At 45.1% G+C, this 27,916-nt stretch overlaps 1 long non-coding RNA gene across 1 annotated transcript in view; it reads left to right on the top strand.

Annotated features, from left to right (window-relative positions):
- Window positions 1–27,486, top strand: part of LOC132591735 (uncharacterized) — a 64,182-nt gene extending 36,696 nt beyond the window's left edge. The window contains exon 3 of the long non-coding RNA XR_009557161.1: window positions 14,842–27,486. This is a non-coding gene — a long non-coding RNA (uncharacterized LOC132591735). The remainder of the gene's footprint in view (window positions 1–14,841) is intronic.
- The last annotated feature ends 430 nt before the right edge of the window (window positions 27,487–27,916 follow it).

The following is a 27,916-nucleotide window of genomic DNA, read 5'->3' as shown; positions in this document are numbered from 1 at the left end:
ATGGCTGATTTCAGTTCCCATATTTTTTCGGAAACTGATGAATTTGGTAGGTTTGCCTTTGAATGTGAACTGAGACAGATTTCTCCCCTATCCCTACCTATCCCCATTGTTGAAGTAAGATTCAGCTGGTTGGCGACATCTTGTCTTTTGCCTCAGGCCACAAAATGTCTTGGGCCAGCCCTGATTGTTCTAAAGAAAACAAAACAACCTCCATGCTCACTTACTAGTGCCAGCCAATAACAACAAGTAGCTGTAACTGGAAGCCTGATGATATAGGGTAGGCCTTCTCTGCACTCCTGAAAATGTAGAGAAATGGTGCCAGACCAGAGTCCTTAGATGGGCCTGCTGAAGACCTCCTTCTTTCAACAAGCATTTTAAGTAAAGATCTTTCCCAGACTGCATCTGTACTGGAATGGTTTTTTAGATGGTTTTATCGTTTGTGTATTTGCTGCCTTTGACTTCTTTGGGAGAAGGGGCAGGATATAAATCTAATGATTAGTAATAAAAAATAATCATAGAATTATTTACTACTACTACTACTACTACTACTACTACTACTACTATTTTTCTCTGTGCTCCTGTTAATCTCAGCTCTGAAGTACAGGAGGCATCAATAAGATAACCTTCTGATGACCTCAGTGGATGGGAAGGCTCATGGGGAAGAGGCTGTTTCCTCAGTTATACCAGGCTGAGTGTCTAAAGAACCACCAACACCTTGAACCATGCCCAGAAGCAAAACAGCAACCAGTCCAAATGGATGTGAGAAGTGGTGTTATATGCCCTCTCAGCACCTGTCAAATGATGAACCGCTGCTTTCTGTGCCAGATGAAGTTATTGAATCTACTCTCTTCCAAACTGGTCTGCTCTGCATTATTTCACTTCTGTGCTGTTCACAAGTTCTGCAGATATCACCAGTCCTGATTTTCAACTACTGTTTTGCCTATCTTTCATGAAGGCTGAGAAACTCCCGTATTCCCCTAGAGAAGCAGCAGAAAGCAAAAACCAAGCCTGTAGCTACAGGTGGGAAGGAAGGCCAGCCGGGGGCAAGTGGGGTGTTTGTGGAGGTGAAGAGGAGCAATTCCATCCATATAAGATTCTTTAAGTGAGGCCTGTCTAACTTGTGACACTATAAGTGAAATGTGGCCATGTAATTTAGCCTGCCAGGTGCTTGATATAAAACCCCTGTTTTGAACTCCCAAACTAGCAGTCAAAAAAGGAATGTGGAGTCTTCAGTGGGCCAATTTCCATAGCTGCGCTTGGCTTGGTGGTTGTGCAGACTTTATAGAATCATAGAGTTGGAAGAGACCACAAGGGCCATCCAGTCCAACCCCCTGCCAAGCAGGAAACACCATCAAAGCATTCTTGACATACGCCTGTCAAGCCTCTGCTTAAAGACCTCCAAAGAAGGAGACTCCACCACACTCCTTGGCAGCGAATTCCACTGCCGAACAGCTCTTACTGTCAGGAAGTTCTTCCTAATGTTGAGGTGGAATCTTCTTTCTTGTAGCTTGAATCCATTGCTCCGTGTCCGCTTCTCTGGAGCAGCAGAAAACAACCTTTCTCCCTCCTCTATATGACATCCTTTTATATATTTGAACATGGCTATCATATCACCCCTTAACCTTCTCTTCTCCAGGCTAAACATACCCAGCTCCCTAAGCCGCCCCTCCCAATTTTGTGTCATCTGCAAACTTGATCAAGATACCCTCAAGCCCATCATCCAAGTCATTGATATAAGATGTTGAATAAGACTGGGCCCAAGACAGAACCCTGTGGCACCCCACTAGTCACTTCTCTCCAGGATGAAGAGGAGCCATTGATGAGCACCCTTTGGGTATGGTCAGCCAGCCAGTTACAAATCCACTGAATGGTAGGATTGTCTAGACCGCATTTTACCAGCTTCTATACAAGAATATCATGCTTGTCAAAGGCCTTGCTGAAATCAAGGTTGCATTAGATGTTTTGCTGAATCTCCCAGGATGATGCTGTGCTTCAATGCAGCAGTTCACAGGGTCCAGATAAGGGGATCACCAGGGCTCAGCACCAGCAGCTGTCCTTGGCAGGTCTGTGCAATCCTCTTGCATGGCACAGATGTCCCACTCTGCCCTTGCATTGCTCTGGCAAGGGAGGGAGGGAGCACAGGCAGCCTCCTCGCCTACATCCCTGGGCAAAATCAAGTGAAGCCTTTTTGCTCCACAACACCTCCATAGCATATCTTTAACTGAAAGTGTTGGAACAGATAAGAGTTTCCTGGAGCCAGACAGCATGGCCTGTTTTCTTATTTATGCAAGTGACATTGTGGGTAGACTGCAAAAATCTTGCATGCATAAGCATACTTTATTTTTCATTTTAATAACTTATTTGCCTCTTAATGTAACAAAATCTCCAAGTGGTGCTGACCATACAATAAACACCTACCCAGAAGCACCCTGGAAGCATTTTGAATTGGAAGCATTTGGGATTAGGAACTCCACATTGAATGCTGCTTCAGGTAGCCTGTAACAAGAAACAGCAGTAACTTGAGAACTATTATCTATCTTCCAGTCTCTAGCCTTTATTCACTCCCCCATCCCCAAATATCAAATTATCTCTAAATTAAATTGTAAGGCAAAGCTGTGCATGCATCCACATCTAGATAGCTTGTAAATCTATAGTCTGGTTCAGGTTATTTGCTTGTACTTCTTTGATGCCAAATTCATGCTGGGCTTTAGAAAGATTTAGCATTGGCTTGGATCCAAACATCCTACTGCACAAGTAAAAGGCACTTCTTGCTCATGCATTTGTGACTGTGTTTTAGCAATTCCCTCCCTCCCCCCAATGTTCACAAGAGCATTGATACCCTGCCCTTCCATTGTAAAAAGCAATGCTGTTTGTTGCTTATTCAAACAAACAAACACCAAAAAAGGCACCTGAATGTTTCAATGTACATTAAGTGTCCAATGATTTGTAAATTTCATATATATATATATATATATATATACTAGTGGTTTTCAGCCCGTTTAATAACGGGCGCTAGAATCCTGGGGTTCGGAGAAGCGCTTGCGCAGCGCTTCTCCGAACCCTGGGACCTGTCCTTGCTGTCGGTGGCAGGGGGACAGGAACAGAGGAGGAGAAAGCGCTGCTTTCTCCTCCTCCGTTCCTCTCCTGCAGCCGCCGACAGCAAGGAGACCTCCCAGAGTTCGGAGAAGCGCTTGCACAGCGCTTCTCTGAACCCTGGGACCTGTCCTTGCTGTCGGCGGCAGGGGGACAGGAACGGAGGAGGAGAAAGCGCTGCTTTCTCCTCCTCCGTTCCTCTCCCGCAGCCGCCGACAGGAAGCAGACATCCCAGGGTTCGGAGAAGCGCTTGCGCAGCGCTTCTCCGAACCCGGGACCTGTCCTTGCTGTCGGCGGCAAGGGGACAGGAACGGAGGAGGAGAAAGCGCTGCTTTCTCCTCCTCCGTTCCTCTCCTGCAGCCGCCGACAGCAAGGAGACCTCCCAGAGTTCGGAGAAGCGCTTGCACAGCGCTTCTCTGAACCCTGGGACCTGTCCTTGCTGTCGGCGGCAGGGGGACAGGAACGGAGGAGGAGAAAGCGCTGCTTTCTCCTCCTCCGTTCCTCTCCCGCAGCCGCCGACAGGAAGCAGACATCCCAGGGTTCGGAGAAGCGCTTGTGCAGCGCTTCTCCGAACCCGGGACCTGTCCTTGCTGTCGGCGGCAAGGGGACAGGAACGGAGGAGGAGAAAGCGCTGCTTTCTCCTCCTCCGTTCCTCTCCCGCAGCCGCCGACAGCAAGGAGACCTCCCAGAGTTCGGAGAAGCGCTTGCACAGCGCTTCTCTGAACCCTGGGACCTGTCCTTGCTGTCGGCGGCAGGGGGACAGGAACGGAGGAGGAGAAAGCGCTGCTTTCTCCTCCTCCGTTCCTCTCCCGCAGCCGCCGACAGGAAGCAGACATCCCAGGGTTCGGAGAAGCGCTTGTGCAGCGCTTCTCCGAACCCTGGGACCCGTCCTTGCTGTCGGTGGCAGGGGGACAGGAACGGAGGAGCGCTTTCTCCTTCCTTCCTCTCCCCCAGCCGCCGACAGGAAGGACGCGTGCACTCTCCCCCCCCCTGCCTCCTCCAACCGCCGCTCCTCTCACGGGCCAGGGAGGGTTGTGAGGAGGCCTTCGCCGGCCTCCACCCTCGCTTCCCTGACGTGCCCTGCAGTGAGGCGGTGTCCGGCGGGAGCCGCGCGCACTCTCCCCCCCCCTGCCTCCTCCAACCGCCGCTCCTCTCACGGGCCAGGGAGGGTTGTGAGGAGGCCTTCGCCGGCCTCCACCCTCGCTTCCCTGACGTGCCCTGCAGTGAGGCGGTGTCCGGCGGGAGCGGCGGTTGGAGGAGGCAGAGGGGGGGGGAGAGTGCGCGCGGGCAGTCTCTGCTGTCCAATCCCTGTATCCCTGGGGCACATGCGCAGTACCTCAGGGACACACGGGACATCTGGACGCAGGGACAACATGGACATTATTATATAGGATATATATATATATATATATATATATATATATATATATATATATATATATGATCAGATGGTCATCCAAAAGAGTTGTAATAGAGACATGACAAACAAGTGAGTTTCAATAATAAATTTGAGTTGGAAAATAGTAATTCAGTTTTTGAGCAGCATCAAGAGCAGAATTCACTTCCAGCTTTTCCACCCATAGGCTTTTCAATTACTTTTCTCTCTCACAGACATGCACAGAATCTTCTGCTACATCTCTACATGATTTTCTTATGCTTCCTTCACAGCTTGTTGGCATTACTGTTGAAGATTCTTGTTGACAACCAGCTTGACCCTCCCTATAGGACTTGGGTATTCATGTTCAGAGGGTTCCCTGGCTTTCTAGAGCCAGTTTGCAGATTTGAGAGGGCAACAGATGGAGGAAAACTAGGAAACAAGCAATTCCTTCTGTGCAAGTGGAAGTGGGTGGAACAGAGGGGAGCTCTGTTGCTTGCACAGCAGGAACTTTGGACCCAAGCCAGTGTCTTGATGATGCTCACAACAAAAGAAAACCATGTAAGAGAAGCATCTTTCAAGAATATACAATGTTCTCCTGAAGTGGGAACCCAAATATAACAGCTCTAGATTGGTGTCAGATCACTGGCATATGAAGGTGAAGTGAAAATGTGAAAGTAGCCCATCTATTTTCACCTCCCAGAGCCAAATTGCTTAAAACAGTAGGAGAGACACAGAATTGTCAGGGCTTTAAGGACAGGCCATTCTGGACTGCTTCAGCCATTGCCAGTTTCCTACATGGAATTTTCCTTCCATACAGGAAAAGGCTAATCTCAGTTCACCCACGATACTGGGTGACCTTGGGCCAACCACAACTTCTTAGCCTAACCTACTTCACAGGGCTGAAAATAAGATGGGATAACCCAACATATGGCATCCTAAGCTTCTTGGAGAAAGAACGTCATGCAAAGAAAATAGTAATGGGAGTAATAAAAACGGGGCATATTGCAGAAAACTGATGCCTACCAATTGGATATACAGTATCTGTTTTGCTACATGAAACATCCTGTAGAGCAGGGGTAGGCAACCTAAAGCCCGTGGGCCGGATTGTTAGCATAAATCCTCTGCATGGCACAGATGCTGCATGTGGATGAATGTTTACTTTATGTGATTGCTGTAACTTTCCCACACAGGAGCTCAAGCTGTAACCTGATCTCCTGTCATGTGATGTTCTTTGTTCTCTTTCTATTTTCACTTTCTTCTGAACTGGAGAGTGATGGCTGAACACACACTCTCTGAATAAACGTAGATTAGCACCTACGATTGTTTGCTGTCTTCTTTACCGAAGCCAGTGGCAGTAGTAAGAATATTGGTGATTTACACCCCAATATTCCAACAGTGGTAGCAGAGGATGGTTGAGCTCTGGTTCCGATCCACGGACCTCTGAAAAGCGTGAAAACAGGCACGTAAACAGGCCTCAATCTGCAGCAGCTGATCCTGAGGAATTTCGCCTGCTTGGGAGTCACCGGTTCCTGCGTTCCAGGGGAGGAAGAGCACGGATAGTCTGAGTTCCTTATCACCGGAGCAGTGAGTAACCGGGACTGATTTATAGCGGCAATAAAACCTCTAAAGCAGCAGCTTAATTGCAGATGCCTGCCGAAAGCCTAATTTGCAGCTTCTTAGTACTTTGAAGTCAGAAGCTAGCAGCACGCTTACAGAAGCAAGATGGCTAAAGCCGGGGATTCAGATCAAACACCCAAGAGTTTGTGTCCTCTGTTAAATGACTCAAATTACGCAACGTGGAGTGTTAAAATGGAATGTGTTCTTATCCGGCAAGGACTTATTGAGTTGATTCAGAACGCACCGCCCATTTTGCCAGGCCAAAGGTGGTTGAATCGCAACGCACAGGCAAGGGCAACAATAGTTCTGCATTTGGACCCATCACAGCTGGTTCATATTCGGAACTTAGATAATGCTTATGATGTTTGGACTCATCTTCGGGACGAGCACCTGAGGTTGCGTGCCGGATCAACAACATTATACTTTCAGAGATTAATTAATTTGCGTCTGAAGGAGGGAGGAGACTTGAGAGCCCATTTGCATCAGATGCGTCAACTACGCCAGGAGCTAGCTGACAGAAACGTCAATTTGGATGACGACATTTATTGCTTTACAGTGCTAAATAGCCTTCCCAAGTCCTATAATGCTATTGCAGCCCAACTGGGGGCTCAAGACCCTCAGCAAATGACTGCAGCAGGAATTTATGCTTCATTGCTTAATGAGGAGGACAGGACCCGCGCACAGGCGGAGGCCAACGGGGAGCGCTACTCACCCTCACCTGGTGCATCTGCAGAGACTGCACAAGCCCTTAAAGCTGTGGTCAGATGCCAGTTATGCAATATTCCTGGGCACACAGCCAAGACATGCAGACGACCCCAGAAGGACTCAGGAAGTCAACAACAGGCTTCTGGGCCTAAGGGGCGAGGCAGCGGCGGTAGCGGCAGCAGCGGCGGCGGCAGCGGCAGCAGCAAGGGCCCTACAGCACGCAAAATGCTTGTAATGCTCACTCAGCTTGATGACCAAGACGACGACGGGTCTTATCTGATCATAGATTCGGGATCTTCGCACCATCTGGTGAACGACAAAAGACTGTTCCAGACTTTCGAGAAGCTGGACTCCATCGTGTCACAGGCAGATGGCAATTCCTTGAAATCCATTGGAAAAGGAACTATTTTTCTGAAATCTCTAAATTTGAGTATCAGTAATGTGTATCTTGTTCCAGAGCTGAAGCAAAACCTTTTCAGTGTTTCTCAAATTGATGAGAAGGGGTTTGAGCTGTGTTTTCACAGGGGCACCTGTGTGATTTCTAAAGATGGAGAAGTTCTTTTGACGGGACACAGAGACAAAGATAACCTTTTTAGGCTGTCTTATGATAAAAGTGATGCATGCTTTAATGTTGTTGATGATTGTTTGACAGGTCCAGAGGAGCCTAAGGAGGCAAAGAAGCAACCAAGCAAGAAAGGTCTAACACGTTGTTTCCAGATCGTTTCTGCTGGTGTTTTTGGTCCTATGCCGAAGTCCCTTGGCAAGGCCAAATATTATCTTCTGATAACTGACCACTTCTCTAAATATACGTGGTTTTATCCTCTGCAAAAGCCTCAGCAGGCTATTGTGAAATTTTCTGAATTTCATGCTAAGGTTGAACTGAAACATGGTTGTAAAATTGAGTGTTTGTTAACCAATGACATTCCTCTTTTTACTTCACAGGAATTTCAAGCTTTTTTTGATGACAAAGGCATTCACCACAAGTTTGCCAAGAGCCAGGCAGCTTGGGACAAAAGCTTATGTGTTAAGGTTAACACTGAGTTAGAAGCAGGCATGCAAGCGCAACTGCTGAGTTCAGGATTGTCTGAACAACTGTGGGCTGAAAGCATCTCATTTTTCCTTTACCAGTGGCTCAGACAGGTTCCTAAAGGACAGAAGCGTTCTCCTTATGAGATTCTGTTCCAACAAAAGCCTGATGTGAGCAACACTAAGGTTTTTGGAACCAAAATGTGGGTGGCTTCGCTTGAGGGCAAGCCAGTCCAAGGCATTCTATTGGGTTTTGAGGAAGGTCAATACAGAGTTATGTTGTCTTCTTCCAATGAGGTGATTCTTACTCAAGAGGTAGAACACACTCCTACGCCACAAGAAACATATGTTCTTGATGAATTTCCCATAGGTGCCAATGATTTTGATGCTTCCTACACTGACACAAGTGGTAGTGAAGATGATTCCTTTGCTGAAGGCTCTACCCCGAGTAGCTCTGACACAGGGGAGACAGTCATACACAAAGGAACTCATGCTGTTTTTAACAGACCATCATCAGATGATGAGAAAGTGCTTGAAGCACTAGATCCACTGTTTACCATTGGTAAGAGTTCTCCCAAAAGTCCTGAAGGGGAGAATCTCAGTAAACAGGATTTGCACCTCTCACGCAGGTCTGAGAGGATTAGAAGAGGACCCAAGAGGTATTCTCAGGAGTTTGCCAACACAGCAATTGCAAATTTAGCTGTGCTTAGAACTCCAAAACAGGCAGCAGTCACACAGGCTAAGCCACAACAACAGGAATGTGTCCTTTTATTTAAAATACATCTCTGGGTTATTTGTGGGGCCTGCCTGGTGTTTTTACATAAGTAGAATGTGTGCTTTTATTTAAATTGCATCTCTGGGTTATTTGTGGGGCATAGGAATTTGTTCATTCCCCCCCCCCCCAAAAAATATAGTCCAGCCCACCACATGGTCTGAGGGACGGTGGACCGGCCCACAGCTGAAAAAGGTTGCTGACCCCTGCTGTAGAGCCATGAGACTAGTTGCTGCTCTCCTATGCTTCTACATATAGTGGAACTGATGCATTATCTTGTGTGGCAGTCTACTTGTAGACCCAGAGTTTTTTATTGTTGTTGTTTAGTCGTTTAGTCGTGTCCGACTCTTCGTGACCCCATGGACCATAGCACGCCAGGCACTCCTGTCTTGCACTGCCTCCCGCAATTTGGTCAAACTCATGTTCGTAGCTTCGAGAACACTGTCCAACCATCTTGTCCTCTGTCGTCCCCTTCTCCTAGTGCCCTCAATCTTTCCCAACATCAGGGTCTTTTCCAAGGATTCTTCTCTTCTCATGAGGTGGCCAAAGTATTGGAGCCTCAGCTTCACGATCTGTCCTTCCAGGGAGCACTCAGGGCTGATTTCCTTAAGAATGGATAGGTTTGATCTTCTTGTAGTCCATGGGACTCTCAAGAGTCTCCTCCAGCACCATAATTCAAAAGCATCAATTCTTCGGCGATCAGCCTTCTTTATGGTCCAACTCTCACTTCCATACATCACTACTGGGAAAACCATAGCTTTAACTATACGGACCTTTGTCGGCAAGGTGATGTCTCTGCTTTTTAAGATGCTGTCTATGTTTGTCATTGCTTTTCTCCCAAGAAGCAGGCGTCTTTTAATTTCGTGACTGCTGTCACCATCTGCAGTGATCAAGGAGCCCAAGAAAGTAAAATCTCTCACTGCCTCCATTTCTTCCCCTTCTATTTGCCAGGAGGTGATGGGACCAGTGGCCATGATCTTGGTTTTTTTGATGTTGAGCTTCAGACCATATTTTGCGCTCTCCTCTTTCACCCTCATTAAAAGGTTCTTTAATTCCTCCTCGCTTTCTGCCATCAAGGTTGTGTCATCTGCATATCTGAGGTTGTTGATATTTCTTCCGGCAATCTTAATTCCGGCTTGGGATTCATCTAGTCCAGCCTTTCGCATGATGAATTCTGCATATAAGTTAAATAAGCAGGGAGACAATATACAACCTTGTCGTACTCCTTTCCCAATTTTGAACCAACCAGTTGTTCCATATCCAGTTCTAACTGTAGCTTCTTGTCTCACATAGAGATTTCTCAGGAGACAGATGAGGTGATCAGGCACTCCCATTTCTTTAAGAACTTGCCATAGTTTGCTGTGGTCGACACAGTCAAAGGCTTTTGCATAGTCAATGAAGCAGAAGTAGACGTTTTTCTGGAACTCTCTAGCTTTCTCCATAATCCAGCGCATGTTTGCTATTTGGTCTCTGGTTCCTCTGCCCTTTCGAAATCCAGCTTGCACTTCTGGGAGTTCTCGGTCCACATACTGCCTAAGCCTGCCTTGTAGAATTTTAAGCATAACCTTGCTAGCGTGTGAAATGAGCGCAATTGTGCGGTAGTTGGAGCATTCTTTGGCACTGCCCTTCTTTGGAATTGGGATGTAGACTGATCTTCTCCAATCCTCTGGCCATTGCTGAGTTTTCCAAACTTGCTGGCATATTGGGTGTAGCACCTTAACAGCATCATCTTTTAAAATTTTAAATAGTTCAGCTGGAATATCATCACTTCCACTGGCCTTGTTATTAGCAGTGCTTTCTAAGGCCCATTAGAGAATAAGGATATCAGTGGCTACTAGACATGAAGGCCATTCTCTGCTTCCACAGTCAGATGCAGTAATGCTTCTGAATACCAGTTGCTAGAATACCCAGGAGAGCAGAGTGCTCGGATCCTGCTTGTGGGTTTCCCATGGGCATCTTGTTGGCCACTGCGAGAACAGGATGCTGGACTAGATGAGCCATTGGCCTGATCCAGCAGACTCTTCATATGTTCTTATGAAATGCTTCTCCTTTTGAACAATTCATCATTTCCAAAACAGACCCAAGTAACTGCTGGGGATATAAATCCCCGTACAACCTAGAGAGCAGAACTTTATTTTCTTTCCTGCTTAACACCCAGATTGATTTTATGTACAGCTGTTGCTTTAAAAAGAAATCAAACATTTCATGTTGTTGATAGTCTGAATAAATCCATATCCAATGAGCAGTAAATAAATTATGAAGCAGAATTAGCTTCCCAAAGATCTTTGGTGTAAATAAAGTGAGATGGTTTAATCAAACAATGATCTAAGATTTTAATACTCTAGGTTTCCACCACCAGCAGATGTAACAACAACAAAAGATTCCCCCCCTCAAAAAAAAAACATCAGTTCACCAGAGAGTCCAGCTATTCAGACAGCTGTTATGAGAACATAAACAGTACTTTTGTAAAATTCAGCAACTTTATGTGCAAACAATCAAAACTGTATAAATGATTAGTTAATTAGGCAGCAAGGCACAATAAAAGAACATTTATTATGGTGTGTTCCTTTAAATTTTTATGTAAAATAAAACTTAAGAACATCCTTGCTGGATGAGACCAGCGGTCCACCTTGTCCAGCCTCCTGTTCTCTCAGTGGCCAACCAGATGCCTATGAGAAGCCTGGACCTGAGTCCAGCAGCACAGTCCCCCAATGTTGTTACTTTTCCTTCTAGGGGAGTTGCTCTAGTCCCTGGATTGTTTTGGGTGCCTTTTTCAGCAGCTTTTTAAACTCTACAATATTGTTTTTGAGGTGCACCAACTCCAGAAGGTATTTTCACAACTGACATTTTATTCTTCTACATGCCACTTATGAATACTTTATTATGGATGTGGTATAGAAAAGCACTCATTTTTAAAACAAACATATATTCTAGTCAATGTAGGGTTTTATTTCTTGAGACAACTTGGATCCTCTTTGCAGAGCAATAATACAGCACCTGTCCTATCCTTTACTTCAGAGATGGAGGATTTCCCCCTGCATTTCCTCGAGAGAAAGTGGCTGGTGGGGTGGAGCCAAAAGCCATAATCCCTATTCTCTCACATATACACACCGCATTTTCACATGCATTAAAATGAGACTACCTTAAAGTGAGTGAACTTAATAAAATTCACCTTTGCACGTCCTCTTCAGAAGGATCCTCTCGTGTTTGGCTCTGCACTTTAATTCCATGCCATTTCAGACACTCCGTTTGAGGCTATGCACACGTACATGACCACAGGGAGAAAGGTCAGTGGATGAATCGGGTCGTCGTGCATGACATTCTATCTCTGAGTTTATGGCTGTTGGGGAAAGTGTACAGCTCATTTTGCACTGATCTTTCTCCATGTGATTATAATACATGGCCTATACAGTGGAATCTCAGTTGTCGAACATAATCCATTCCAGAAGTCCGTTCGACTTTTGAAATGTTCAACAACCAAGGCACAATTGCCAGTCAGCAATTGCAATGGAGAAAATGGAGAAATGCACCGTTCGACTTCCGAGGCACATTCTAAAATGGAAGCATTCACTTCCAGGTTGTCGGTGTTTGAAAGCCAAAACATTTGACTTTCGAAGCATTCAACAACCAAGGTTTCACTGTACTTAAAAATAGAGGGGGGCAATTGAGTTCCTACAACATTTACTCTTCCTAGTCTCGGTACAATCTGTTGTACCATCAGACAAAAGCTACCTTAAAGGAAAATGTTTTTCCTAATAGCACATCTTACACACTGAGACTTATATTATTTGTATAACATTACCCCACTGTGGGTCTGTATCTGTGAAACAGCTAAAGGGGAGAGAGCTAATGAGTTGGCATCAGTCAGAACTGAATCATCTAACTTGCCCTGAAAATTGTTCACATCTTGCTGGGGCCTGAGAAATAATTTCCCATGAAGAACCAATCTTAGCTTGCGAGTGTCAGGAAAAGGCCTACTTACGAGTAGGACCCTGGCAGAGACACATGCTCGGCTGGCATGTTCTCCTCCTCCTGGGCGATCGTTCGCATTCTCCAGCCCGAACAGGGCCATCTCGAGCAGGTTGGGCGCCCTGGCGCTGAGGCGCAGAGAACGCTCCGGCGCCCCCACCCTCGCAGTACGGCTTCCGCACGGCTTCACTGTGCAGCGCCCCCCTGCCAGCCTGGCGTCCTGGTGCCCCGCGCTACCGTGACTGCACCTAGAGCCGGGCCTGAGCCCAGACATCACAGCGACTGGTGCCAGACAACACCAGCACACTTTAGGGATCCGCAGCGGTTGCGCAGTTGCGTAACAGTCCTCAGTAGCACAGCATCTTAGCTAAGCTAGTTTATTTACATATAAACACACTTGGAGCTCATCATCATGGCTCCCTCTCTCTGTAGCTTCACACAGCAAAGAGAAAGAGCAAAGGAACAAGAGTCCCACTTAGGAACACTGTAAGACAAACATCCTGTCTACATCACTTCCACTCTGTGGAATGAAAACACATACAGTCATATGACAGACAACAATCCTATAACTTCACATGGGGAATGAATCTCCCAACAGCGAGAGCTCCAGCTTCAAATGACTTCTGTTAAGTAATGCAGTGTAGCCACTGACTGAAGGCTTATCCAAACGATCGGTTCAAAACATGCTCTCAACAACAGCTCTGTAGGCTTTGCAGAATAGCCCTGCAAGCCATAATTCACAGTCAAGGGGGCAGTATCCAGCCCTATGTGTAGCAGATGTGGAGTCAGCTTGCTACAGTGGTGATAGCCATGCTATTTCACAGATATACACACACTAGATATTTGGCAGTCGATGAAAGGGAGAAAACTTACCTTCCAAAGTGGGAACTAGAAGGCAGGATCTCATCCCTGCCAGGAAATCCTGCCTTTAGAGTAGTATGCTTCTGTGTAAATAAAAATACATAGAGCAATACAGATGAGGGTGATGAACCTGACAAGGGACTTTGTTTTCATTTTGCTGTGAAATTGGTCAGTTTTAGCTCCTGTGTAAGTCTGGTGTCATGGGGAAGTTTGGGATTTGGAAGTTGCCTTATTTGTTTTCAATGACATCATGGTGCTCTCCCAAAGGTGTCCATGACACTGGAGCAACCATTGCACATTGCAGTGATCCCACTTTCTAGGAGAGAATTGCATTGTCCCAGTAACAAAATATTTTGCTTGTCAGGTTCATCACCCTCATCTGTATTGCTCTTATCACCAAGTCAGGTGATAAGTCCCTTGTCAGGTTCATCACCCTCATCTGTATTGCTCTTATCACCAAGCTCAAAACCATGGAGGGACCTGGTTTGAACAGAGATATCGGATTTTTATCTCATTATACATGATAAGCGATCTTCAGCCATCTCAACCCTTGCTTTTTCATGCAAAACCATTTGCAGTCGTTTGCGGTCATCAACAGCTATCAGTCAGTCAATCACCCATTTCCACCACCCTTCTGAGTGATCCCCCCTCCCCATCCCCACCCCTCCCCACCCCTTCTCTACATAAGTGCCTGGAAACTTCCATTTCACTGTATCTGAAGAAGTGTGCATGCACACGAAAGCTCATACCAAAATAAAAACTTAGTTGGTCTTTAAGGTGCTACTGAAGGAATTTTTTTATTTTACTTCGATCCAGACCAACACGGCTACCTACCTGTAACCAAAATATTTTGCTGTTTGCAACATGCAGAGGGTGGTGGAATTGGGATGGGGAAGGAATCATTGAAAGGCAAAAATGTCACTGAAAAAAGACATCAGAATGTCATACAACAAATGAGTGATAGTTGTGTATTTGTTTCGCTTTAATTATGTATTTGTAAAGGTCCTGAGTGGCTAAGCCTCTCAGGTACAGAATAAACTGCCCAGACAAGGAGTACTGCAATTGCTGTGGTTCTCTTACACTGACTCAAGAGACTGGAATTGAACTTACATTATTGGGCCAAGTGAATGTCTTAATTCTGGGGCCCTCCAGGTTGCTGGACTGTTGTTGTTTTGCAACATGCCATTGATGCAATCGTAATGTATGAGTGGTGGATTTATACTGGAGTATCCACAAATCATTCCACTTTATTTAGTTGTTCTGTGATGCTTCACTGATGTTATTGCACCATTGCTGCACAACAAAAGCATAACAACACAGAAACAGAAATCAGAACTTTTGTGGTATGAAAAGTTATATGATTTCAGCAGGAAGCTATGGGACAAAGCAAATCAGTATGTCTGTCCTAAACCTTTTGCAGATGCAACACTGCTGAAAGAAGGATCACGTATAACCACCCCAATGCCATCAGAAGCACAAATCATCATAAAAAGGATGCAGAGAGAGGCCCTTAGCTTCCACTGGATGAGTCATTCAGCTCACTGGGTGGTATCTCATGGTGTCAATCCACTTCTGGGAAGAATCCATCATCAGAATTGAAAGCAGAATTGAAATAATTGGCGATACCTCCAGCTTCCTCCAGTCCATTTCAGATCTGTTCCATTGGGTCTCCCAATCCTGTGAAACTGATTTAGGAAATGCGCTTGTGGCTTCAGTGGATATGGAAAATTGCCAAAAATTGCTTTCCTCCCTCTGCTCTGCTAAGGCAGCGTTTCTCAACCGCTGTTCCGCGGCACACTAGCCACCACCACGGGAGGGTGGTTTTAGACAAACTTAAAGAAGCTGGCTGGATGAGCTCAACCTGAAACTTGCTGAGCAAAGGATTGTGCTGGCAGAGAAATCAGCGGCTTGTGAAGCCTTATTACAGGAGATTGCAACCAACACAGCAATTGGCAAGTGTTTCTTACAGTCATAATTATATAGTCAATATAGGGTGGCACAGAGTTAAATTTTTTAACTTTTTTAATGGTGGTGTGCCTCATGATTTTTTTCATGGAACAAGTGTGCCTTGGCCCAAAAAAGGTTGAGAAACACTGTGCTAAGGGATCCCTTTCTTTCAGCACATGGACACCACTGTCTTCTCTCAGGTGTCCAGCCTGTCCCGGTCTCCAAATACTCTTTCTGAGCTTGCTTTAAGCTCTCTGGTGCCACTAATGCTTCTACCTTAAACCACAAAATTTATAATATTAGTGTGAGTCCCTGCTGACCTGGCACTAAAGCGTCAGTGGAGAAATTCAGGCTGGCTGCTATGGGCTGTGCTGTTACTTCTCTGAGAAGCTGGTGCAGAATGAGTGCTTGGGGCCGGATCCTGATCTTTAGTTTGCTGACACAAATTAGCAGCCAGCCACCTTCCACTGCCGGGGGGTAGTACATGGAGAATCAGGCCTCTCTGCCTGATGGATTCAGATAAACAAGAAAAGAGAACACTCAAGTAGCTATCTGTGCTTTTCCATAAGGACTTTGAAAATACAAAGGCTCTTTCAAGTAGGCCAGGAAAAGCATGCAGGAGAGACAGCAGCAGCAGGAGGAGAGTGAGTGGACAGCATTTTCCAAGTGGAAACAGACAGCTGCTGTGAAGAGCCGATGGGTGAGACGCCCTCTGAAATCTTATTACGGCGGCGGCTGAGATCGAAAATGAGCTTGCTGGCCTCAATTTAATTCCCATTTGTTACCATGTTAAAAAAATGAAACCACTGCACAGATTGTCACCATTCAGTCACAGAAGACCAGGACTGTGGAAACAGGTGATAGGCCATACGGATGAAAAAATTTATTGACCAAGACATTGTAATAAAGGAAAAGATACAGAAATACAAGTGTTCGTGCTGAGTTAGATTGGGGAAGCTGGGCAGGAGGAGGATGGCGAATCTGGTGCAATGGAGGATCATTTTTGTCAGGTGGAAAAATAACAGCCAATATGTTGTTGTTTGGTTTTCGTATAATGTCTCACAGGTTCATTTTTCAAACTGTATATCACAAATATAACCGAGCAATATAGAAAACAAAAAAATATGAAAAATTAAGGGTTGAAGTCCAGGAAACCAAGGGCAAACACAGAGGAAGGAATTCAACATTGTGCTCTTCCAATCCTTCAGCCTGTGCAAGCAAGGCACTGTTCTGGGATTCTCCTGACTCACCCCCCCAAGCCAATTTTGGGGGACACGGAAAGCGTAGGGAGAAGAGTTGGGAGAATCCACATTGTGCAAGCAGAAGTCCTAGTGGAGGGTTTCCACTGATGGAACTGATTAGGTGAATCCCTTCCATTGGGTCTTAAGTGGTATTTAAAAGTTAATACTGCCACCACTTCATGAATTGGGAGGGCATGCTGGGGCATGGATGCTATCACCAAAAAGGCCTGTTTCCACTTTGTCACAAAGTGAGAATTGACAATCCAGTGGTTGTGGAATAACAGGGTCTCCATAGAAGATCTTATAAGATCTACTTGGTCTGTACTGCAGGTAGTGATTTGTTATAAGGTATCCTGGTCCCAAATTGTTTATGGTTCTTTATCTTTAAACCAGTCTCTGTCTGGTTCTCTGACGATCCTTCAAACTGAGGACTGTCATATGCAATGTAGGACACCTAACCCAGCATGTCTAAGTAAGAAGTGTTTAAGGCAGAGGGGCCTGAGATTTGGTTGTGACACAGGGTGATAATTTTTCACATGCTTTCTCTGACAGGTAATGGTGTTATTTCTTATGTTCTTATGACCCAACTGTTGAAAAACCTAACACCAACTTCAAAGCAAAGAGTCAGGAGCATGTTCTAAGTGCACTCCCAATTTTTTCACCTCTTCCTTTTCACTCCAGGATCAAGATGGCCAGCTGACAAGCACTGGCAGGGGTGCCAACTTGAATAAAATCTGGGGGGGGGGTGTCCAGGTAAGCCCTGCCCTGCATAATCAATCACATGGCACTGTACATGCAGACCATTGGAATGGCAATGCCCATCAACCTTGGGGGGGGGGCGGCGGTCTCCTCAAATATATTATTGGGTGGGGGCCGAAAGGGCCTCAGCTGCTAGGGGTTGGTTCCTATGGGTCACTTTCAGCAGGAATCTGCTGCACTCAGTGGCGTAGCATGGGTTGCCGGCTCCTGCGGTGGGCAAGCTACTGACACCGCCAGAGTTCCATGTGCACCAGCATTCCATGTGCACCAGAAAACTTGATCTTGCAGAGGCAGCAGGAACAGAAGCAGCAGTATGTGCAGAAGCTGGACAGCAGGGAGTGGAAGCTGGGGAAAGGGCAAAAGAACTGCTTAGCTTCCCACCAGCTCCACCCCCACGTTCTACATTACAGCAACCTGACAACAAATACAGTACAAATATTAGCTCCTCTGCACAGCCCTGACAAAACAAGTTCATTGGCTGTGCTCCCAAGATAGCATTTTTTATGAGATGGGTATTCAAAAAAATCTTCTGAGAAATACTGCAATAAATGCCCGTTATCTCAGGAAGAGGCAAACAGCATCTACTTCCGTCTTTAAAGAACACTTTGTGCCATTTGTACTTTCTTTTCTTTTCTTTTTTTTAAGTACTGGCTTTGCTTTTCAAACCTCTCACTATATTGCTATTGACCCAATAGAGGGATTCTCCATGCCACCCTTTGATGGGCTTGTGGGCATCCTTGTACCATCCTGTACTCTCTTATTCCAGTATCACTCAGTCTTTCTCACCAGACTTCAGTTCCTTCGGTTACACTCTTTGGAGCCTGGCTTATTATGTCTCATTGGTTGGGCTCTGATGTTCTCTACCTGGGGAGATAGGGTGGGCAGGTCAGTTCATCTGGATGGAAAGTTGTGGTTTGTTTGTTTGTTTGTTTGTTTGTTTTAAAAAATGAGAATCAAATACCTTCCCTTTTCAAATGTATCTATTTATGTGTTTTTCAAGTGCTTATACCACCAATATGCAGCAATGCACTTGAAGCAATTCTCACATTTTCTTAATTTTTGCAGGTGTAACCTGGTGCAGGAGAATAAGGACTGTCACAGACTGAGGAACCTGTGCCCCCCCCCAATGTTGTTGGACTCCAATTCCCATCATCCTCAACCAACATAATGGGAAGGATGGTGGGAGTTGTAATTCAGCAACATCAGGGGGGCACAGGTTCTCTTTGACTACCATAGCCCATTAACTGCCTATTTTTATTGGAAAGTGAAGATTCACAATTGCCATCACAACCTCTCATCTGAGGGAATTCTTCATCATCTGTTTCTCTGCTGGGTCCTGGTTTTGTTGAGAGATTATGGGTGATGGTGATCAGTTTTAAAAAAGCAGCGATTAATCAGGGAATAATGACAGTGTGAGTTAATCAATCATGGAGCTATTTAGACTTTGATGGCTGTATGTTGCCATCGCAAGGAACAAATAGACAGTGTCAGTATGAATAGTTTGGATTGCAGCACAAGAGTTGGAGTGGGCTTCCTATATCAGCCAGGCAATAACAAGTATGCATGCTTCCTAGCTGCTGGTGAAGAGTAGCAGCATTTTAACAGAGGACTTCCTTTGTCCCTGATTTCTCTATCATTCAACTCATCCATCAAATATGGAGTTTCTTGTAGTAAGCACTGAGTCAGATGCATGGGGCCCCAACAGCTGCAGGATGATAGGCTCACACAAGACATTGCTAAAAACAGATGAATTTTCACAAGAACTGGAAAATGTTAACTTATGGGGCAAAATAAAGCTCTTGCCTAGCTTTTTTTAGTTTGGAGTTTATATTTACAGTTATATTTTTATTTTCTCAAGAAAACACACTGTCACTTGCAGAAATGCTAGATTTGTGCTGCTGTGCATGTTTCCCTCGCTTCTTGCTAAAAAGATCAAGAAGTGGAGTCAAAAGTAGAGGAAGCCCCAGATCTGAACCTTCATATCTCCATCTAACATCTCCACAGCTGGGAAATGCTACTGGCTGGGAAAACCTGAAGATCTGAACTATGGGGGCAGTTCAGTAGTACTGAGTTAGAAGAACCATTGATTGGACTCCATATGAAATGGCTCCTCATGATCTATGATGGAAATCTTCAGCATTTTCAGACCTAACTGGACCCATGAATTTAAAGGACATGGCTTATCCCAAAGAATCCTGGGAACTGGGAGTTGTAGCTCTGTGGGAGGGGAAACTTCAGTTCCCATGATCTTTTGGGGAGAAGCCATGCATTTAAATCTATGGTGTGTGACCTCAGTGGTAAGTGCTGTTTTACAGTGGAGCAGACTGTGCAAGGAAGGTGGCACACTCCTCTTTTCTGGAGGTGTTTAAAATGAGATTTGGTTGTCCTCTGTCAATGATGCTTTAATTGCATCCTGCATTGAACTAGGGGTTGGTCTACAATGAACTTCACAGTTTCTCTCTGTAATTCTGTAGATAATTTCTTTGGAGGCTTTGTGGATCCAGTGGCATCAATCACATTAGAAACCCACAGAGGTGGAGGGAGCCAAGCACTTAGTCATGTGTCTGGTCCAGTCACCAAAATCTGATGTCCTGTGTACCATCAACATGATGCATTAAATGGGGCACAACTCTTCCCTGACCGCTTAGTTTTGCTTTTGTCAAATTTCATGGGGATCTGAGCCAAGCAATTTGCAGTTGAAGGGTTACTGTTTCAGTCATTAAAAATAAATATTAAATGACCTAGGTTTTTTTTTTTATTCTCTTAAAGTCCCAAGAAAGGGAAACAGTAAGTGGAATCGACAAATAGATTTTGGATGCTTTGATGGAGTGGCAGGATTTTTAAAAAGCAAAAAAACTGAAAGCAGGAAGTAAGGCAGAGGCTTCGTCTGCATTGTTACAATGCTCTTCTCCTTTTGCACAATTCAAACAAGAGCTCAGTCTGCTTGCAGTGTAAACAAGGCAGGAGAACCATGCCCTTTGTAAGACCCTGTGAGCCTTATTCATAGGGTTTGGTAAAGTTTATACCCTGACCTATGCAGAGTGTAGAAACCAGACTCTCACTACCACCAGGAGGAAGTTACAAAAATCACTTCCATGGAAGAACGTCTTTTCCTGAGGAGTTCTGGGAAAGTGCATGGGGAGATTTGTTGGCAATTGTTCAAATTGTGCTAACAAGGAATCAGCATTCCTGGGACAAAATCCTAATGCATAGGAGTTGAGATAGCCCTGCCACAGGGGAAATGATGCTGCTGCAGTGAGGGTCATGGCAATGTATAGCCTCTCTTCTTCAAGCAGTCAGGGCAGATGTGCTCCCTAGTGCTGGAGGAGGGGAGCACACAGAATCTGTGTTAAACTGCTTAGAGGTCTTCTGTTGAGTAAGTGGTATATAAATCTTGTTGAATAAAACAAAGGGTTGTGGTGTTGCTGTTGTTTTTTAAAAAGAACATTAACTAAATGTCAGGGTGTTGCTCCTGGGAAAGGTAGCTTTCCTGGTATTGATCCATATTTTGTTTTTAATTAATTTTGGCATAATGCAAGTCCAGGCCCGCCTACCAAGCTGACTAACTTCTTAAGACATTCATTGACAGCTTGAAGCAATCAGCGACAGGAAATGGGCTGTCCCATTGGTTTGGAAAGAGAAGGGCATTTCCAAATGTTGACACACTCTTCCTCATTTTTACAAACCTTAGAAGTCCCATAGCTGATTCACAGATTCCCAAGTTCCTGATTTACATGTTTCGCTGCATGATGGCAATTTCATCCCAAGCACAAATTCATGTGACTGCCATTTGCCACCAAACACCAGCCTAGCTGCCTAAAGCTTGATCGAGGTGTTCTTCTCCCTCCCTCCCTCCCTCCCTCTCTGCATCTGGCTCTTCTCTAAAAGAGGAAAGCAATGAGTAATGTGTCTGCTAGGAACAAAATTTCCCAGGAAAAGTGAAGCATGCAGATGTTGCATTGCCTGAAGGTGCAAAAAGCAATTTACTTAGCATCCATAGTGCTCAAAACTGGTTCTTCAAGTCCAGATGCAAAGAATGCAAATGAGAGAGAGAGAGAGAGAGAAGAGAAGAGAAGAGAAGAGAAGAGAAGAGAATTGGGACAATGTGGAATATGCTGAAGGAGGGTCACAGACCCACATCATTGCTGCTTTTGTTGCTCTCATTGCAAAACTGGTTTGTTTGGTTCATGTGAAATCAGTGGTCTATGCTTAGCCATATAGTAAAGTAAAGCTGCATCACACACTATAGTTCCTGATAAGGCAGGGACAAGGAACCTGGCATCCTCTAGCTGGGGCTGGACTACAACTCCCACCGTCCTTACCATAGACCACAGTGACTAGGGCTGATGGAAGCTGGGGTTCAACAACATCTAGAGGGCTTCAGGTACCCCACTCTCTCCAGCTGTAGGGAGATGACCTTGGATGGTTCAGATTCTTGGTTTTGTAGGAGCCTGCTCTTTTACTAAGTTAACACTGTTCTGTTCCATTTGGAATAGTTTTGTGTTCTTGAAATTGTAATGATTTTATCTGTTTTTATAATTGCATTTTCTACTGCTGTAGCTTGCCTTGGGACCTTGTGGTGAAGGATGAGTAAGGTATCTTATCAGTAAATAAATAGTCCCATGTTCTGCCTCCAGTGTCAGAAGGCAATTAGGCTTCTGAATGCCAGTTGCTGGGAACTGCAAGTGGGGAGAGCAATACTCAGGTCCTGCTTGCAAATTTCCCACAGGCACCTGGTTGGCCCCAGTGAGAATAGGATATGCTAGACTAGATGAGCCACTGGTCTGATCCAGGAGGGACCTTCTTGTGTTCTTGTCATATTATGATAAAATAGACCTTTCTCTGATGGCTGTGTACATGAGCTTTTATATTGCCCGCCCACTACATGCAGAACGGGAAATGTACAGGCTAAATACCATGTTTATTGTGGGAAGCATCTCTTAGATGCATGCTTAGAGTTTTGAAGGGGACTTAACAGCTAAATAGAACCGCCATGTTCCAAGGCACAATGATCTTGAATGCCAGATGCTAAAGACAAACTAATGGGTTGTTCCCTTCATGTCCTATATGTAGTCACTCCACCAGCATCTAACTGGCCATTGCTAAAATAAGAAGGCAGGAAAAGATGTAACTTTGTTCTGATCCAGCAAGGCACTCCTTATGTTCTCATGTAGCAAAAGAAGAAAAGCAGCTGCAATTTTCTTAAGTCTTCCAATGCAGCCCATAGCAGACATAAGGCAAGCTCAAGAGCAGAGCCCATCATGCCTCCCTACTGCAAGGAATATAGCTTGTTCCATTGAGATGGTTTGCAAGCACATTACTTGTCATCATAAAGCACAATGTTAGACCAGAGCTCACCATTTTGTTAGGAAATGGCTTGCAGAATTTTCTACTGGCTTGCACAGATAACGGTTTGTAGTGCAGAGATGCTACTGTGGTTCTTACGGGGTCATCAGTGAGAGGCAACCACATGGCTATCTATTTTTCAAGCATGAAATGGTTTTGAATAAAATGCTGGTGCTTTTTGAAAGCAAGCAAAGAAAACTGTCCTGTAAAATCCATAGTGTCTGCCACGTCCCCTCTGCCACTGCCAATTCCTTTTAAGAGCCATGACATAATGGAACAGCTATAGTGAAAGGGTGAGTCTGGCCATCTTTCTCCTCTTCTTGCACAGTCCTCTCAGATATTCTAAGAGTTGGCAAGTCTCCATCGTAACTCCACCCTTTGCATCGGCATATACCTCAAACAGCAGGGCGGTTTGGAAAGCTCACTGTGGATCTATGGGACTGAGCACCCTCCCCCCCCCCCAGTCACTGACCTCAATTTCATTGCACAGTAGACCTATGGAGCTGAGGCAACACATACAGCCAGCATAAGGGGAAAGGGTGCCGTCCCATGCCCAGCGACACAAAGCTGAACATCAAGGCTTGCAAACCTTGAAGATCAGATATATTATTTTCCTTTAATGGTTCGTGGATATGCTGACTTAGTCCCCAACTCATAATCATTTCCCCTTGTGGGCGAACTTCCTGACCTTTTCCTATTGTTTTCCATAATTCAACTGGAGCTGTAGCAATCACTCATCTTACTCTTGAACTGAGGGTGTGTGTGTTGGGTTGACTATTGTCTGCCTCCGCTGTGCTGCTCTTCAGCTCTGCCCCCAGCTCTCCTGTGGGTATAAGACAGTCCAAGCCCCAGTTGCCTTTTTAAGCCATGCAAAGATTGCTAAAAGGCAGTACAAATAAGACTTTCACCTTTTCAATAATCTCCCCTTGTTTTGGAACTATTTCCACATGGTTGTCACTGTTGTTCCCACTGCAATCCTACACCTATTTATGGCTGGGGTGCATAGCTGCCAAGATTTCCCTTTTCTCGCGAGGAAGCCTATTCAGCACAAGAGCAAAACCCCTTTAAAAAAGGGATAACTTGGCAGCTATGCTGGGGTGACAGATGTCATCATCCAGCAACATCTGGAGGACCACAGGTTTTCCACCCCTGGTGCAAGCCCTGCTGAACTTCATGGAATAAACGTTCTACAAGATATGCTGTACATAAGGACAGCTTCTCAAACGTAATATGTGCATTACACTGAGGGATAAACTTCCCCATGTGCATCCTCTTGATATATTTTTTTTTTGGGGGGGGGGAGGTAAATACATCAACTGCTCACTGTCCTACAGTCACCCATGTGCACCATCCAGAGGAGAGCATACACACAAGTGGGAAGTAAGGGTAAGGGAGATGGGTATGCCTTGGAGCAGAAACATTCTTAATGCATTTACTCTGACTAGGAAAAACTCTGTCTAGGAGAAAGGTGAGAAACGTGAGCTGAGCAGCACAGGAACTTCGGGTTGGATTACATGATCTGTCAGAAGAATTGGATGTCCAGGGATTGGATTTCGTTTCATTGCCGACTGCAGGCTTTTCAGAGACATAGCCGACAATTCAGTTCCAGGGATGGGGAAGAAATTTGCTTAGGTTCACATGGTAATGTGGCCCTGCCTAATTTGAATTACCCCTAAACAATTCAGGAACCAAAACTCAGCTCTCCTGCGAAATTTGCAATTCTTTGAATTTCATGATGCTGTTCTCTAGCCCCCCCCCCAAGAAAAGTGTACAAAAAGTGTATATTAGAATAAAATGTGCATATCAGTGATGTGAAAACAATAGACCAAAATGCATTATATTAGGGGAAATTGCATAAAAATGTATAGTTAGGACAACATTGTATACACAAATGTGTATTAGGAGAAATTCATACTAAAATACTGATGAATTTTTGCAAGGGCTTTTGTTTAAAATTGCAAAATGGATACAGAAATGTCCAGAACTGAAGTTAAGACTGGACAAACAAGCCACCAAGAAAATCTGATATTGACAAATTCATCCATGACTATTCATTTCGTAGGGTTGCCATATGTCCTCTTTTTCCAGGACACACCCTCTTTTCCATGGGTAGAGCCATCATAGCGATCCATAGTTAAAAATAGAAGTCAAAAAATGTGTCCTCATTTTTGTTCTTCAAAATATGGCAACTCTAGCTGTGCTGAGGAAAAGCACATGGTACAACTTCCCTCTTGGGACTGGTACCATGTCAGAATACAGGTGAGGGATCACATGTTTCAATACTCACTCAAGTTGTTTTTTATTTTTTTTAAAAACAAGTTTCTGCCATAGAAAACAAGCAAATTATTAAGAAAAGTTTCTTAGACTTCTTACTGAGATGCCTAAGGTTTTGTTTGCACTTCATGGGAAGCCCGACCATGGCTTTCCAGCGCTGCATGTATGTGCTGGCTCTCAGAGAGGAGTTCTTCTCTGCCTTGCTCCTCCTCACTTAAGCTAGCGCAATGCAGCATGGCAGCATGGCTTAGTGTGTCATCCAAGCCCAGGGTCATACTTAAGGTCTCTCCTCCTTAATGATGATCTGTAATCATACTGTAGGTCAAACACATAGTGGTTAAGGAGGAGTGACCACATGAATTTTTGCATCCAGTTGTAACATTTGTTACAGTTGTTCTCCCACAGACAGCAAAGCTTATGTCTGGAATTGTGTGCAACAGCTGGTTGGAATAAGTCACATGACTGAAAGCTTCTCCATCCCTTCCCCCACCCCCAAGAACCCCTTTGTCCTGCAGATGGAAAACTCTCGTATCAAGGAGAAGTGCTCTAGGTTATTTTTTCCCCTGGACTGTTTATTACTGTGTGCAGGAATTTTTATATTTAACCAGGATTATCCTCATCTGTACTGAGAAAAAGAAGCTCATGGCCAAGCAAGGACTTGAACCGAGGTCTTATCGATTTAAACCCAACACTCTAACTACTGCATGTTCCGTGTAACTGTAATTAACAGGGCAGTGGGAGGGGAGAAAAGAGGGTGGTGATACATAATATTTTCCCTGCACACCATTTCTTCAGTACAAATGACATAGCTTTCCTGCTGTTTGAACCAGACGGAAGCAGAGAAATGACGGGAGGAAAGGATTAAGCACCCCTGCCCTTTGCCATTTCTCGGTTTAAAATTCCTCATCCCAGCCAGCTTCTTTTCTTTTAAAATGTTCCATACCTTTATACAAACAACACGTAGTTAATCCCTACACCAAAGAATATACAATTTCTCCGGAGGAACTGGTGTTGCTTGGCCCATTCGATCAGATGCAAATGGAAGCTTCCTGTCTTATGTGTCTTCCTGGAGACAGCTTGATCAGGAGGTAGGACTTGCCAGCAGCTTCTGCCTAGGCAAGTGTGTTCAATTATGCAGCACTAACAGCTTTGTCGTTCCAGCCTGCCCAAAATCCTGGTGGACTCAATCGTCCTCCTCTTTTTATATTATTATTAACTGTTTATTGGTTTATAATATGATACACAGTCTCTGTGGTGCCTTGGTGCATAATGGAGAGTGGGTGGTGGAAGAGGGAGATCTTCCTTTTCGATCATTTGTTCAAACAAAGCAGTACTTAATGGTGGACTTTTAGCCTATAACCAAATCAAAGGTTTACTGTTACAAAGAGCTGGAAAAACACAAAGCCACTCCCTGAGAGCAAAGGGTAGCATCGTATATACTAAAAGCAACCTCAGTGTTCCAAGCGACACTCCATACATAGTCAAAATGGCCCCAAGGCTTCTCAGGACAAGTATCTGAGAGGGAACCATGGAAAGCCCAAATAACAGGCCATTGAAGAGTGAGCCTGCTCAGTGGTGACAGAATGCTTACTGACTGCAGGGGTGGGAGTGGGGAAGACAGATGCTAAGGGGAACTGAATGGAGCATCCTGAACAGGAAGATTCCACATTGCAACTGCAATTCTATCCCAGCATTTCATCTGTGGTGGTGCGGCCTCTGCCATTTGTGCAGGTACTATGGTCAATGCCATCCTTTATGCAGAAATATTGGAGGGGCCCACATAGGTTGAAAAACTTTGGCACCATATGAGCTCAGAAGACAGGGCACAGACAAGTCATTTCTATGGCAGCTAGGGAAAGATCACTGAAATTACACTACATCCACGGAGCGGATAGGGAATGCATTAGGTCAGCAGTTCCCACCTGGTGAACTACAACTCCCTGGGGAGCCATGGGTGGGGGACGCCACAGGCAGCACTGGCCTCCATCATTCCCCTCTCTCTCCCTTGCTCCTCTTAACAGATAGATCTAGCCCTCCAAGTCCTCTGAATGGCGTAACTAAACCTCCCATGATATCCCCGCTGCTTGGCTACATTGCATTCTGCAGCGAGCATTTTTCTTCCCTGCCTCCTTTCCTTTCCTCCCAATCCTTTTCCTCCTGATTGGCTGTGGTGCACTTGGCTGTAGAAACAGACAGACAGACAGACAGATCCCTAAAATGAACCAGACTCCATGTGGAAATGGCACGTGTTCATTGATCGTCCTTCCCAGCAAGGCTTCTGGGGGACTGAGACGTGTAAGGCTTGATTGTGGGGGGAGGGGGCTGAGCACAGAGGAAGAAGGTAGGGGGAGCCTTTTCCTGCTGCCTGATTCCTGCCCACCCCCAACCTCTATCTCTTTCTACCTGCTGGAAAAAGAAGGAGACTCTTTTGTTCAGTTTGGGAGATTATAAAAGATAACGTGGGTGGGTTGAAGGGTAAAGTTGAGAGGAAAGCAGAGTGAGGGTTTCAAGTAAAAAGAGAGGGAAAGGGGTCGTCTAGTATTTTTGGGGGGGAGTGGTAAACTGTAAAAATAATGGGGATCTAGTGGGGGACCTGTTGGGGTTGGGGGCTTCCTTAAGTGGAGCGAGTGGAGATGGAGGGTTTGGAGGGGGAGAAGTTTTCCCCTGGTTGAGGTTTAATTGTTCTTCCTTCGGGCCTTAGATTGGTTTCTGCCTCCCCCGATCCAAATAAATACTAATTTATCTCCCCTTTCTCCTCTTCTATACCCTCACCTGCCTACTCACCTGTATTTCCCTAAGGATGAGGAGTTGACCACCTAGTGGGGGGGGAAGAGCTCTAAAGTGTTTCAATGTGCACTTTGTTTGTATTTTCTTTTTGTTAGTATTTTTCAGATTTTATTATCTTTCAGATTTGTTGTTGTTGTTGTT

Source organism: Zootoca vivipara, chromosome 2, assembly GCF_963506605.1.
Source record: "Zootoca vivipara chromosome 2, rZooViv1.1, whole genome shotgun sequence".
Classification (NCBI taxonomy): domain Eukaryota; kingdom Metazoa; phylum Chordata; class Lepidosauria; order Squamata; family Lacertidae; genus Zootoca; species Zootoca vivipara.
This window is presented reverse-complemented; position numbering and strand designations above follow the sequence as displayed.